The sequence below is a fragment of the Macrotis lagotis genome, chromosome 1, assembly GCF_037893015.1.
Source record: "Macrotis lagotis isolate mMagLag1 chromosome 1, bilby.v1.9.chrom.fasta, whole genome shotgun sequence".
In the NCBI taxonomy this organism is placed as follows: Eukaryota; Metazoa; Chordata; class Mammalia; order Peramelemorphia; family Peramelidae; genus Macrotis; species Macrotis lagotis.
Window position 1 is genome coordinate 240,368,049 of NC_133658.1, and position 16,324 is coordinate 240,384,372.

General features: G+C 41.7%; 1 protein-coding gene across 4 annotated transcripts in view; it reads right to left on the reverse strand.

Moving 5' to 3' along the window:
• Window positions 1-15,743, reverse strand: part of DPYSL5 (dihydropyrimidinase like 5) — a 127,474-nt gene extending 111,731 nt beyond the window's left edge. The window contains exon 1 of one of the 4 annotated variants that reach the window (XM_074209894.1): window positions 15,247-15,743. The gene's annotated coding sequence lies outside the window, so the exon portion shown is untranslated. Of the gene's footprint in view, window positions 1-13,606; window positions 13,870-14,575; window positions 14,596-15,106; window positions 15,185-15,246 lie in introns of those variants that run through there. The other 3 variants (XM_074209895.1, XM_074209897.1, XM_074209896.1) reach the window with 3 other exon arrangements.
• Window positions 15,744-16,324: the final 581 nt, after the last annotated feature.

Below are 16,324 nucleotides of genomic sequence, written 5' to 3' on the forward strand. Positions count from 1 at the left end.
GGGACAATGTTTTTTGAGTAAATCAGCTAAACTTGGCCCCATCCAAGCAAAAATCCTGACAAGGAAAGAATGTGGGAGGACAGAAAATGAAGATTCTCTTCTCCCTTTCCCCTACTCTTCCACCCTCCATAACAAGCTCACAGTCATAGAGAAGATCAAACAGTGATTAATAGGGAGAAGATAGACAAAAAAAAATCTGAACTAAGTCCTGGAGGAAGTGTCATCACTTTTATATTTATTAAACTAGAAATAGTCTTCGAAAGGAAGTGATTAAAAATGCCATCATGCTTTTGACCAGATGAGTTGAACACTGACAAAGATTCATTACTGACTTTCTGCATTCTGAGCTAGGAGGGTAATATTAGATTGCCCAGTCAATCATTTCCATTTTTCTAATATTCATACAGGTTTTTGGTTTTGATTTTTAATCTGAACAAAACTAGTGAAAGAAGAGAAAGGCTTGTAAACTCAGGGGAAAAAATATTTTTCTATACTCTTAAGGTTTTTTCTTAAGCTTTTACACATTCAATCTTTTTTTCATTTGACCAAAATGTCCCAGAATGTTGGTCTATATCTTATCAAAGCCCTTTCCTTTCTTAGTGTGTGCTTTTAGGAATAGAAACAGTGGCAGAAGGTCAACATTCCCCAGCAGTGATCATTGCTCTTTAGTCACAATAAGGAGGCTACCAACATCATCTGATGATAAATCTCTACAGTAGATCACAGTTTTTAAATCTTATCTTCTACTATGTCTGAGGCATGACTGAACATATCATACAAAAACAAAGCAAATAGAGGCCAACCCACAAATGCCTTCGAATTCCTCAAAAGCTCTAGAGATTGATCATTGATATTGTAAGTTCCATTTTAACCCTGCCTTTTACCTTTTGATGACCATCAACCTTGATCATTTTAATTGACTTAAAAGTTCAGTTAACAAGGGTTCAGCTTTACACTTGTGACACTGGTCAATTCACTTAACCTTCTTGACCCTCAGATTCCTACTCTAAAATAAGGGGTTTGGATCAGTTGACTAAAGATCTCATTCAGTTCTGGGTTTATGTTTCTGTTCTATCATAGAACTTAATAGCATGATAGTTCCTCCAGTTGTCAATTAGTAACCAGCTGTAGAATATTTATTTATGTCCTAGGTGTCATGATTATATAGCAACAAAAGATAGGTCACAATTACTATCCTCAAGAAACCTAAGATGTAGTTGGAGAAAACAAAATCATACATGGAAGAAATATAATAATTACAAAGTAACTGTGAACTTGTGAGCCTATGTCAAAAGTATAAAATCATTTTGCGTACTGCCTAGTAAATAGTACAAAATAAATCCAACTGACTAACCACAAAATGACAATATACTTTTTTTGGGGTCCACATCTGTGTTCACCAATATGAGAACTCAAGTTGGAGGAGTTCCCTCCATTAATCAATCAAAATTCATTAGTGCCAGGTACTGGGGATGCAAAGATAATTGAAACAATTCCTGCTCTCAAGAAGTTTATTTTCATCTAGGGAGCCAACATGTATGCCTAAGAATATACAAAACATAAAAAAATTAATACAACAATGTAGAATGCATAAGAAAGAATAACATGTGCCCAAATAACAAGTTTGAAAAAGTGGCTTAGAGGCAGGGTATATAGGACTTGGTTTGTATTTAATCCTAAAGGCTGTAGATCAATGAGATCCCCAGTAAATTGGAAGCTGAAGGTCAGAATTTGAACCCAGGTTTTTCTGATTCCAAGGGGTGGGGGAAGAGAATGTACCATATATACATATATTTTATATCTTTACTATATATTATTGCTTGACTGAGTTCATGAAAATCTTTCACAAGATGTCTCTGCACTGCTGAGGCCCATTGGTACTATTATAAAAAATTAAAAAACTAAGTATTTTTATATTAAATAAAAAAATATTATTTTAAAACATACAACTCAATGGTCAAAGGATATGCGAAGGAAATTTATAGATGAGAAAATCAAAGAAATCCAGAATAATATGAAAAATTGCATTTCTGAGGTACCACCTCACACCTCTCAGGCTGGCCAATATGACCAGAAAGAACAATGATCAAGGGTGGAAGGGATGTGGGAAATCTGGGACACTAATGCATTGCTGGTGGAGCTGTGAACTCATCCAACCTTTCTGGAGAACAATTTGCACAAAGGGCAACAAAAATATGCATACCCTTTGATCTAGCAATACCACTACTGGGTCGATACACTGAAGAGATGATGAAACAAGGTAAAAGATCACTTGTACAAAAATATTCATAGCAGCCCTGTCTGTGATGGAAATTAAGTGAATGTCCTTCAATTGGGGAATGGCTTAACAAACTGTGGTATATGTATGTCATGGAACACCATTGTTCTATTAGAAACCAGGAGGGATGGGAATTCAGGGAAGCATAGAAGGATCTGCATGAACTGATGCTGAGTGAGATGAGCAGAACCAGAAAAACATTGTACACCCTAACAACAATATGGGGGTGATGATTAACCTTGATGGACTTGCTCATTCTTATCAGTGCAACAATCAGGGACAATTTGGGGCTATCTGTGATGCAGAATACTATCTGTATCCAGAGAAAGGATTGTGGAGTTTGAACAAAGACTATTACCTTCAATTTGGGGGGGGGGGGATTATTATGTAATCTTGCTATCTCTTATACTTTATTTTTCTTCCTTAAGGATATGATTTCTCTCTCATCAGATTCAATTTAGATCAATGTATACCATGGTAACAATGTAAAGACTAGACTGCCTTCTGTGGGGAGTCGGGGGGAGGGAAGCAAGAATAGGGGAAAAATTGTAAAACAAAATAAATAAAATCTATCTTAAAAAAAAAACACCTTACAACTCATCTTTATTTTAAGCCCCACTTTGAAACATCTCCACCTCCCCCCCTTTCAGTAAGTGCAATATATATATATATATTAATTTTGGAGGTAGGAATGCATATATTTGGTCTTCCAATTTTTTCTATATGAACGGGGGAGGGGGAAGAAATATTAATCCCTTCCATCATTTTCAAGTTTAGCAGTTATTCTATAACTTATAGTCTCATGCAATTTATAATCTTATCAAAAGCTGCCTGGGACACTGAGCGGTTAGTGGCCTAGCCATGGTCACACAGCATACATATTAGAGGAATATTTGATCCAAAATTCTGACTCCAAGGCCAATCTTACAGTGACTCCTCCATATTGACTCTCATATCTTTTGATTGTTATTTTAAATTGTTATTTTTTAAATTGGGAAATGGATAAGCCAAAGAATGCAATTAAAACTCAAAATCGCCATTTTGTCTATAAAAAGAAAATATAAAATTGCTTACCCCCCCCAAAAAAACTACTTGCCAATCTTTTCCAAGGCTATGTGGTCACTAGAAAAATCTTCTGACTCATGAAACAAGAGTTACAATGTCTCATCTTATTTTTCTCTCAAAACAAAGGGTCAGAAAGGGCTCCAGCAAGAGAAGTAAGGCAGAACAATAGACTGACAACAGGATATTTTCAATCAAGTTTTTGTTAACTTCGATGCTGAACAATGAACTTACATTTTTTTATTGAACTGATAGCCTACTGTGGCTTTAATAGAAACAGCTTAGATTAACACTTTTGCAAAAGCATTAAATGGATTGAAAGTAATCGCTGATCAATCCCTAGCAAGTTTATTTTAGCCTTTTAGGGACTTAGAAAATAGTCATGTAATCACCATATTGCACACTTTTACTTCCATGTTCTTAAAAACCTTTTATATCTACATGTCAAAAATAGCGAATTAATTTGAATAAATCCGAGGAAACTTAAAAGAGACAATGAAAGGAGAGGAAAAGAAAATTGTATGGGAAAATTCAAGCTTCCAAAGGGATTTTAAATCTGAAAGACTTGGTTTAGAATCCATGATAGAAGAATATGGTTAAAAATGGAGCAATAAGCAAGGAGATTTCAGCATTAACAGTGTGCCCTTACCATGCAGAGACACAATGGAAGGGCCTTACTGAGTCAAGTTTTAAAAGGCTGGAGCAAGCCCATAGAGGGTCTGAAGTTAAACAAAGAGGCTGTTTGGAAATGGAAACTGAGGTGAACACAAAGATAGTAGGGCTGTCTCTATGCACAGAGAATGTTTATGAAACAAGCATTCATAAGAAGTCAAGGCAGTGACAGTCACAAGAAACTTTCTGGTGAAAACGGGTGGATGGGAAGGGAAAAAAAGTCACAATGCAGGATTGAAAATACAGAAATTCTCATCCCTGCCCCCTCCCCACCATAGCATTCAGTCTTTCTAATTAATTTTAATTTTAAACAAGGAATCAAGGATCTGAGAAGTAGGGAGATTATACAATGCAAATCGAAAAAAAATTCCAACTAGAATTTCCTGAGTAGCTACTACAAGCAAGGTACTATCTAGAAGTTAGGATGGGGAAATATCCATGTTATAATTTAAACGATTGAGGTGCATTATTTTTGTAATAATAGCTAGCATTTATACAGCAACTTAAAGTTTGCAAAGAACTTTTAATATATTAATTCATTTGAGTTAAACACATCCTTGTGAAACAGGTACTATTATTCTCATTTTTTGAGGAAACTAAGTTAGGTGACTTGCCTTGGGTCACATAGCTAGTATGTATCTAAGGCAAGATTTCAATTCAGGGCCTCTTCTGACTCTAAATTCTAACATTCTATCCAGTATGCCATTCAGGTGTCAGGAAACACCAAGAAACTTTGAATGCACATGTTTGGCTAATCCTGTGAGGCACATCTATCTTCTAGTTTCTTACTATTATTGAACTGTTAAAGATACTGCATTTAACTGGAGAAAGTCAGAACATTGCAATTTTCCACTAATGAAATATAAATACCCCTTTTACAATTTGATACTTAGGACAGAAGAACTTTTGGAAATAACATTTAGTAGAAGCAGCATGATGTGGTAGAGTCTCAGTCTCAATATCTACAAGTACTAGACAGTGACCCTGGCAAATCTCTAAAAATATAAATTACTGAGAGAAGGGACTATCTGATTGGTGAAGAAAGTTTCCTCCTAGAGAAGACTTTATATTGATGAAATCACCATTAGGGTCCCCCTAAAATAACAAATAATAATACTATCACTTTGAATGACCCACAGGTAACTGAAGACTTGGGAAAGGGGGAGTTACCATTCAAAGTCCAAGGGACCAGTTTGGGCTTTACAAAAATTATTCCTCAAGTCAATGTAGCCAATTTCTCAAATACAAAAGATACTGTGAATAGTGACCAGTTTAAGACATTCTAATAACAAATGTCTAAAGAATGGGTTGGGCAATAGAGCACTTGACCATCATTCTACTTTCTAATGTTCTTCAAAGTCTTTCAAGAGTAGATAATTGGGGCGGCTAGGTGGTGCAGTGGATAGAGCACTGGCCTTGGAGTCAGGAGTACCTGGGGTTCAAATCCCACCTCAGACACTTAATAATTACCTAGCTATGTGGCTTTGGGCAAGCCACTTAACCCCATTGCCTCGAAAAAAATCTAAAAAAAAAAAAGAGTAGATAATTGAAGGAACAGATAGGGATGCAGTAGATAAGAGGGCCAGGTCTGGAGTCAGGAGGATCTGAGTTCAAATCTGAACACAGGCATTTACTAGCTATGAGACTCTGGCCAAGTCACTTAACCCTCATTGTCTCAAAAAAAAAAGTGGGTGCTGAAGGAATAACAGAAAAGCATAAGTAGAATGGAAAGAAATGTTGACCTTAAGAGTCAAGAACACTGTATCTGGAACTGGGCTCTGTCATTTAGAAGTTGTATAACCTTGGAAAATCACTTCATCTTGCTGACACTTGGGAGGTTAGGAGAGATATAGGCTCATATAAGTTCATAAAGCAGATTGTTAACATTTCAATTTAGGCATTTTCACCTTGGAAATATGCAAACACTACAAATCAGGGCTTGATTTTACCGACTGCCTAAACTTAATAAAGTGATGTAGAAAATGTTAACATATTAAATTTAAACTGTGTAATTATATTAAATTTAAACTGTGTCTTTCTTCCTGGAGAGTTAGTTATTAATCATTTGCCAGAACATCACTGCACCTTAGGGATCATGACTTTAAACTCTTATTATAAAGATGAAGAAAATATTTTGTTCCAGAAAGTTATGAGCCTCACCCAAAGTCACAAAGATCACAAATTATAGAACTAGTTTTTATTATTATTTGCTCTCATAGGGGTGTGGGGGGGTTCCTCATTGCTCCAGACCAGTTCTAATTATAGTTAATTGAGGAATGGAGAAAACTATTTTTATATTTTTGTGTATGTTGGAGGCTGGATGGAGGGTCACATATATTTGATAAGGAGATTCATGTTATGTGAATATTTAGACTGTGGGATTGAGTTGACATACAAAACTGAATGTGGAGTAAACTTTTTTAAAAATCATCAGTATGAAATTAATTTTATGCTATAAACAGGCATTCTGATGAATTTCATTATAAAATACTAAGTCCTATGTGATAATTCACATTTATATATCTCTTAAAATTTTGTTCAGCACATCACATATTTCATTTGATTGTCACAATAACCTTGTGTCAGTTTCTAGTTTTCTACTCCTCCCCATTTTACAGATGAGAACACTGAGAATCTCAGCAAGGGATAACATAGCTAGTGTCAGAGGCCAAGTTAGAATCCACATCATAACACCACTGATCTAGAGAAAGGACCTCTGAAGTCCTCTTGTCCAAACTTTCATCATGAAGATACTGAGATTAGAGAAGTTAATGATCTGCCTAGAGTCATATAGCTCTAGTATTAAATCAGGATTTGAATCCAGGTCTGACTTTGAATTGTGTTCTATCTACAATATCATCACTAAGTCATAGAACCTGAAACTTCCATCTCCACAAGAAACATTTTCTAGAGCAAAGCATCCCAATTTATATTTGCCTTATTTAGTAAATAATTAATCTACATTTTCCTTATAAAATCAAGACCAACTTTTTTAAACTTTGAAAAATTCCAAAGGCACAAGTTTGAAGCCATGGGACATTATACTATAGAATGGTATCCCTACTGAATCACACATTCAAAGTAATTATTGTTCTGTTATTCTCTTACATCTAACTAGCTACTAAAATGTCCAAAGACAAAAACAATTTTGGAGTGTCTCAGAGCATGCAGGAAAAGGTAAAAATATGGAAAGATTCAGTCAGAAATAATTGCCTGTCAAGTCTTGAAAAGTTCAATTATCATTTTCCCCTGACCTATGACATATATTTTAACCATACCCTAAATTTTAAAAAGAAAATAAAAGATAAATCCAAATCTATAGCTTCCTAATAACTGATCATAGATTAGTACTGAAAGTGACAGAGGCAAACTAACTGAACATTCTCCCTTCACAGATAAGGAAAATGAGGTCTTGTTAGGTAAAGTGAAATGAAATCACCCAAGTATTAAATGTCAGAGGCAGGAGTTGAACCTAAGTCCTTTGACCCCAGAACCAATCAATGTTTCTTCCATTGGGTTGCTGATTTACTTAAAAGATTATCCAAAGGGTGGCAGCTAGCTGGCACAGTGGATAGAGGACCAGTTGTGAAGTCAGGAGGACCTGAGTTCAAATGAGGCCTCAGACACTTAATAATTGCTTAGCTGTGTGACCTTGGGAAAATCACTAAACCCCATTACTTTAAAAAAAAAGATTATCCAAAGAGTTTGGTCAAAACTAGAAACTTTCCCTCTATGCTCTGGACTTTGGATGTAAAGTTGGAAAAACCAAAACCAAAACCAAAAAACAAAAAATTACAGGGAAAAAAATTCCCATCTGGAATTAGAGAAGAGGAGGTGATTTTCTAAAAGTTTTCTTTCTTTGGAGGGGGAGGTGGTGTCTAGACTTTTGATTTCTTTGGTATAGCTTGCAAGTACCATTGTTTGGGAACTTCCTCCACAAATATACAATAACAGTTCCTCTGTAATTAAGAGATGTGGTTGGGGGGTACAAAGAGATTAAGAAATTTGCCAGTGGGGGCAGCTAGGCAGTGGATAAAGCATTGGCCCTGGGTTCAAATCCAGTCTCAAACACTTAATAATTACCTAGCTGTGTGGCCTTGGGCAAGCCACTTAAGGCCATTTGCCTTGCAAAAAAAAAAACCCAAAAAAACTAAAAAAAATTTGCCAGTGTAAGAACCAGAAACTGAGTGAATGAACATCAATTGGGGGATGGTTGAACAAACTGTGGTATACCTATGTTAATTGTTCTATTAGAAACCAGAAGGGATGGGAATTCAGAGAAGCCTGGAAAGACTTGCATGAACTGATGCTGAGCAATTGTACACCGTAACAGCAACATGGTGTGATGATCAACCTTAATGGAACTTAATGGACTTGCTCAGGTTATCAGGGACAATTTTAGAGTATCTGTGATGGAGAATAACATCTGCATCCAAAGAAAGAATTGTGGAGTTTAAACAAAGACCAAAGACTAAAGAATATCCACCTTTAATTAAAAAAAAGTTATGTATTATGTAAGTTTTCTATCTCTTATACTTTATTTTTCCTTAAGGATGTGGTTTTTCTCTGAACATATTTAATTTTGATCAATGTATAGCATGGAAACAATGTAAAGACTATCAGACTGCCTTCTGTGGGGGGTGAATCAGAATTGGGGTAAAATTATAAAGTTCAAAAAAATAAAATAAAAAAACAAAAGAAATATATTGTCCACAATGTCTGGAGACTAATAATAGAAGCATTTTAAAAGCAGTAGATGTTTAAACAATAAAGGTGTGAAATACTAAGTGAAGAATTTTTTTGCCAGTGCTTAACCTAGATTGCCTCCATAAAAAGAACAAAAAATGGGGGGGGCAGCTAGGTGGCAAAGTGGATTGAGCACTAGCTCTGGGGGCAGGAGAATCTGAGTCCAAATTTGACACAGACACTTACTAGCTATATAACCTTACTCCTGTTTGCTTTAATTTCCCCATTTGTAAAATGAATTGGAAGAAATGGCAAACCACTCCAGTCACATTGTCAAGAAAACCCCAAATGGGATCATGTAGCGGTTTGACTGGACAACCAAAAAAACTATTAAATATATTTAATTCTCAATATTTAGTGCTAAGGGGTATAGGAGAATCCCAGATTATAGACTCACAAAATCATAAATCTAGACCTAGAAAATCTTCAGACAACAGGTAACTAACCTCATTTTACATATGAGGAAACTAAGACCCAAGGCGATTGTGATCTGCCAGTCATAAATGTCAGAGATAGGGATTCGAAATTAAGTCTTTTGTTTCCAGAGACAGTTTTCTTTCTTCTGGATCATGTTTCTAAATCAAGGCAATAAAGTTAACCCAATCCCCAAATTTAATTTGGGGTGACAATTTTAACCTCTGACCCAGAACAGTCAAGTTAGCATGATTGGTATCAATCACTGGTTCAATGAATGGGTCTAGTACTAGCACCACATTTGCAAGTTTCCACAATAGCTGATTAAGCTACTTCAACTGTTGAATTTTACTGTCTTGGTCCTTGGTATGAGTGGTAGCTAGTGTTTAAATCCAGTGTCTAGAAACTGGCATACTGAAGTGCAGAGTCTGCATGGGAATCTAAGCTGGGGACTCTCAGAGGTACCATAAATTCACAAATGTTACCTGATCAAAATATTCTTTCAATATTATGTGAGCTTTTCTATGCAGCATGAATGGCTTTTTAAAAAAAACAATACAGTAGGATGGCTAGGTGGTGCAGTGGATAGAGCACTGGCCCTAGAGTCAGGAGAACCTGAGTTCCAATATGACCTCAGACAATAATTACCTAGCTGTGTGGCCTTGGGCAAGCCATTTAACCCCGTTTGCCTTGCAAAAAAACCTAAAAAAAAATTAGCAAAATACTTTCCAGATAATATCTCATTTCTAATAGAATGTACATGTCTTGAGGGCAAAAAGGCATCTAGTCTGAGGTATGCTGGTAAATGTTTAATGACTAACTTAACACATTTTTAAATTTATATATTTAAATCAATCCATTACTTTCTTAGTTCTAGTCAACAATAGGTAAAACCCTGATTTGTATCATTTTTGATAAATTTCTTAAACTCCTACTAAATTTAATAAATTAAGCTCTTGAGAACCAGTATGAACTGGCTCCCCAACAGATGAATCTTTCATAGCATCTAGTACTATGTGAAACCTGGACAATCTACCAGCACCACTTCAGGAAACTGAATCACTTCCATTTAAACTGTCTTAGGAAGATTCTGAAGATCACCTGGCAGAAGATACCAGACACTAAGGTCCTTCAAGCTAAATTGCCTAACATTGCAACAATACTGTGTAACTGTGATGGGCTGGATGTGTCATTAGAATACCAGAAGTACTCTTGCCAAAAAAAAAATATTTAATGAGAATTTACACAGGGCAAGCTCTCACAAGGGGGTCAGAAAAAGTATTATGGAGCCACCCTGAAGGTCTCATTGAAGAACTTTAGAATTGATTGTACAGCATGGGAGACACTGGCACAGGACCACCCAGCATGGTGAGCCCTCATCAATAAGGGTGCTGTGCTCTATGAGAAGGGCAGAATTGAAGCAGCTCAAAGGAAACATGCCATATGTAAGTTTAGAGTCTCCACCCCAGGTGTTCACATGGACAATTTGTGCCAAACCTGTGGTAGAATATACTGAGCTCATGTCGGTCTGAGCAGCCAGAGTCAGACACACTGTAATTTATCTCAAACATAGTGATGTCATTATGGTCTTCTTTGATACCAAAGGACAAGAACCAACCAACCAATATAGTTTTATTCTGATAGCCCATCCTACACATCAATGATTTTGAACAGCAATGGTGTGAGAACCCTCTCCAACATAACCTGCAACCTGATTATGACTTAGAAACTAAATTTGTGGGAGGTGCTTGAATCAAGTTTATGACTTGCTCAGTCACAGAGGTTGTTTAATGTCCAAGTTGGACTGAAACCCAGATCATTTTGAGGCCATATAGAATACTTTTCTGAAAATATCTTGTTGACTTCCATACAAACACAACGTTATAGATTTAGAACCAGAAGAGACCTTGGAGTCTAATCCAACCCACCCCATTTTACAGATAGGAAAAATGATAGCCAAAACAACGAAGTGATTTGCTAAAGTTCCTACAGGTACTAAAGAGGTAGAATTTAAACTCAGGTTCCCACTTCAAATCCATTGTTTTTTTTTCTAATGTAGAATGCTGCCTTTTCAATTAATTCAGTAAGTACAAATATGAATATATCTTCATGATTTCCTAATAAATGCCTTTAGAATGTGGACTCAATACTTTTGATATCAGAAATCAAAGCAAGAGTTAAGAAAATGAAATCCAAACAAGGGAGAGGGTGAAGTAGTTCTCTCTGCAAGAGCTATGCCAATAGGTTGTAAAAGGGTTCTATCCATGTTGCTGCCAAGATATATATATACATGGCAGTATTCCCTGTGCATATTCAGGAGGAGCTAAGAATGCCTCTTGGAGAACTCATAGAACATAACTGCTCTGCTCTGTATACTTTTATTCCTCACCTGATGGGTCAAGAACACTTAGGGTTGGGTAGACATGAAGAACCAAGTAGCCACAATATTTATGCATAATGGAAATTGGCTGGAAGGGAATTATTACTCTCTTCATTGTGCCTATCAATACACAGTGACAGTATGGTCCATGAAAGACCATCTTACCAACCATACCACCATTAACACTGGTACCAGAGAGAGAAAAATCACAGAATCTCATCATGGGAAACGACCTAGACACTCTAGTTCAAACTGTTCTTGATGAAGAATCCTGCCTACATCATCCCTGGCAGATGGGCAAAAAGCCAGTGTTTGAAGATCTATAGTGATGGGAATGAAACCCACTAGTTCCCAAGGTTGTTCATGCTACACTGGGTCCCTCTAAATTGTAAGATTTTTCTTACATCAAGCCTAAATATAATTCTTTAAAACCTCTACCTGTATGCTGGTTCTTGCCCTCTGGTGACAAGAAAACTAAGTCAAAAAAGTACTTCCACACAACAGCCTTGGGAGTAGTTGCTGCACCCTTTGAGGTCTACCCATATTCTCCCCACCTCCACCCCAGTCTCTTCTCCAAATTAAGTATCTGTAACTCCTTCAATCAACTCTCAAGGTGCATTAGGCTTGAGAATCAGCGAGATAAAATGCTTATGAAGTAAATCGAATTAGTGGAAGAATAAAGAGCTGTAAAAATCCCTAAAAAGTAATACAGATTACAAAAATGATGTCATTTTAAAACACAAGTTCATTGTAATACTCCTCTGTGAAAACCTATCCATCTATAAAATAAGATGGAGAAATTTCAACATCAAGAGTTTGACTTTGTTTTTCTTATTGGGTCTCCTATAATTCCCCCTCACCAACATTTTGCCCTAAGATTTGCTCTTAATTTAAAATGCTGTGCTGGCTTCCTTTTTTTTTTTTTTTTTTTTTTTTTTTAAGGTTTTTGCAAGGCAAATGGGGTTAAGTGGCTTGCCCAAGGCCACACAGCTAGGTAATTATTAAGTGTCTGAGACTGGATTTGAAACCAGGTACTCCTGACTCCAGGGCCAGTGCTTTATCCACTGTACCACCTAGCCACCCCATGGCTTCCTCTTTCTTACAGTTACATTTGGTTAAAAAACTCAGATGACTATTATTATTCATAGCCATTCCTGAAACAACATTTGGAGATTAAAAATCAAATCTTTGAGTATTTTTCAAATACTTAAAAAAAAAAAAAGAAAATCATTCACACTCACAAACTCAAAAAATGCATTACTGCTTTTTCAGGTAATACTGTTTAAACCAGACACAAAGTCTTTTCTGCTCCAAAGCTGAGTTCTCCAGTATCTATTTGTTTTTTTATTATTATCATTATCATTCTTATATGGTAACCAAGTAAACCAAGTAAAAATCTTAGGAGATTTTTACTCAAAAAGAAGACACAAACATTTTTCAAAATGCAGAGAAAAGGGAAAAAAAAGGCCAGAAAGAATCACACAAGACAGCATTAAAAGCTACAGGTAGTACTCAATACTTTTTTTAAAGAAAAAGGGAGCTATACATAATAGAGACCTGAGGATTTGTGCACAATTCTATTTCTGTTCTACCATATTTGGAAATATCTATTTTCTCTGTTGTTAAATTCAGAATTTAAAAAATTAAAAAGGAAATTGATACTCTTGAGTGATGGCCTGGGAGAAGGGAGAGGAAAATCTCATTAGTTAATGGAAGGACAAATTTTAAAGTAATTAGTGTTTTCTTTGGGAACACGATTAGATCACACTATTTATATTCTATCACAGCTCTGGTTCAGCTGGTATTCTCTTCAACAAGGTATCTTGGCACTAAGCTGCTTTTCATTTATTAATAAATGCCAATTCCTCTTCTGCACTTGGCACCAAAACAGGCGCTTAATGAATGTTTGTTTATTGATTTTAAATAAGCTTCATCTCTAACTTCGTTATTAGCTAAAGGTCTTTCAAAAAAATAAATCAAAAAGACTGGCGGACATGTGATGTCACTGGATTTGAAGTCAAAGGACTTGGGGGTTCACACTGTAGTTCTGCTACCTTGCGTCATCTTGGATAGATCACTGAAAACTCTCTGGGGCGCAGCTTGGTGTTTTACAGAATAAGGAGGTTGGACCGAGGCCCCACGGCCATTATTCCACGCGTCCAGTCACAGCTCGGGTGAATTTCAACTGCTATAGATCACACCGATTTCTAGGGAGCCGCTGTTGGGGGGGTTTATGCTTCGATTAAACAACAACGCCCCCTCCCTCACGCGGGGCGGTCCAGGTCCTGATGTAGGTCGGGAGACAATACGTGATGGGAACCCACAGACTGGGTGTGGTCACCGGGCACCGCTCCCTCTTCCCCACTAAGATGCCTTGTTCCCAGTTTCACCAGAAGCATCCCAACCGTGACGCCTTCCTCACACACTCACACACACACACACACACACACACACACACAAACATACAAAGACACACGTAGCCAGTCGCACCCGACTACTCGGAAGACAAAGCCCCGTCTTTTAAGCAAAAGCGGCCACAAGGCACTAGGGCTCCAAGGGGCCCCCGAAGCGGCCGTGAGGCTAACTCCCCAGAGCCAGGGAGCAGGCGCCAGAGGCCCTCGGGGTGGGGACAGCGCCGGGGCCGGGGCCGGGGCCGGGGCCCGGCCCGGGGCGCTGATTCGGGCCTCCAGCTCGCCACCCAGACGAGGGCTCGACCGGCCAGATAAAGCCCGAGCCCTCGCTGAGTGGCCTAAATTCGCTTCGAGAGCAGGTGGGGCTGGAACCTTTTCGGACGATGGATGGGTGTTCTTTCCCAAACATCATCATCCGAAAGATTTCAGAACCCGCACAGCCGGAAAAAAACAAAAACACTCTCAGGGTCCTTCTCCCGCTGCTCCGAGAGTCCCGAGAGAAAAAGGTGGGTGGCAGGGCGACGCGTGGGGTCCCCCCAAAGGTGCGCCCGGCCTCCCTCCCCGGGCTCGGCTTGGGAACAAAGCTGCCTCCGGCTCAGACTCGGCTCTCACCTTTCCCCGGGCTGGACCCCGGCATCCTCCCTCTTAGAGCCCAGCCCAGGCACGCCCTGCTCCACAGCTCCCCCCGAGCCTCCACATTTGGCACACACCGCCCCCCGATTTCGCACGCCGAGTCCCCGGAGCCCCCAAGCACTGCTGCCCCCACCCTTGCGCACCCCGTGAAACCCAGGCCCCCGCCCCCCGAGCCCTGCAGGTGGGGAGCCCCGCCTGGGGCGGAATAGCCAATCTCCACGGGGCCGGGAGCCCTTTGTGGCCCGGAGCAGGTGGCGGGGGCAGCCCGGGGCGGGGGGGACACAGCCAGACCCCCCGCAGCCCACCCCTCACCCTCCCGACCCTCGGCGCTGCCACAGCGGCCTCCGCACCCCGCGCGGACCCCTCCCACAGGTCACCCAAACCAGGCCCCCGACCCGCGGCCCCGCCGGGTGCGCGTGTACCCGGGCATTGGCGGGGCCGAGGGGGGAGGGAGAGGGGCCAGACTCCCACCACCCCTCCGCCCTTTAGCAGTCGGGGTGGGGGAATTACCTCCCTCCTGGCGCTTTCGGGGATTATTTGTGCCCATCCCGCCCACGCCCTTTTGTAAGGCTCGGCCGCGGTAACAAGGGGACATGACGCCGCCGCTGTCACTCGGGGACAAGCCCGCTGCCCACTATGCCATCACCCACTCTGGCGGGCTGCACGCTCCTGCGTCCTCCGTCCTCCCGCCGCTGTCGCCTCCCTCGGTGCGGCCGCCGGGCCTGGGCAAGGGCTGCTGCGGGCGCGTCGCGCGGCTCTGGCCGCCGCTGCTACCGTGGCCGCCGCCGCTCCCGCGATCCGGCTCCGCCGTGGCCGCGCTCCGCAGCCCCCCGAACACTGAGCCACAGCTCCGCAAGGCGGGAGGGAGGAGCCGCTGGGCCGGGAACACAGAAAAGGGGCGGGGAAAGGGCCCCGGGGCCCAGCCTCCGCCAATCACGGCCGTGGGCTCCGCCCCCTCCGCCCGCGCCCGCTCGCCCAGCCGCCTAGCCCGGCCGCCCAAGGCTCCAGCCCCGCCCCCTCCGGTCCTCGGTCCTGCCGGCGCGGAGGCTGCGCACTACAAGTCCCGTCAGGCCTTGCTCCAGAGCCGGCCCCCGAGAGCAGGGAGCGCCGGGGGCGGGGCGGGCGGCGCGGCACACGCCCCTCGGCCGCCGTTCCTTCTGGTTTCCATGGTGACCGGAGACACTTCACAAAGCCCCGAGCAGGCGCACGTCCCCGGAGAAGGCCCGGGAGCGAGGCGGGGCGGGGACCCCAAAGGAGGCGCCCGCTCCGGGGCCCGCCCGGAGCCCCGCTGCGACAATGGCACACACGCGCCGCCGCGGCCGCCCCCGGCCCGGGCCCGCTCCTCCCCGCGAGGCCTCCCCCCTCGGGCGCCGGCGCCTGTCCGCGGCTCGGCGGCTCGCGCGTTCGCGCCCGTGGGTCGCGCCTACGCCGATGCCCACGGAGCGGCATGCCCGGCGCGGCCTCGGGCGGCGCTGCCCCTCGGCCCCGTCCGTAGGGAGGCGGCGCCCCGGCCCGGCCCTGCGGCCCTCAGGCTTCCCTTAGTGCCACCTGTGCCGGAAGGGCGGGCTTCCGGGGGGACGCGCGGCCCTGCCCCGGCCCCGGACCCCGGAGCCGGCCTGCTGAAAACACAAAGGGCCGGAGCTTGTGGGGCTCCGCACTCCCTTGGGGCGCGGACACCTCGTCTTTGTAACCAAGTACTCCAAGGCAGCAAAAACAAAGGAAGAGGCG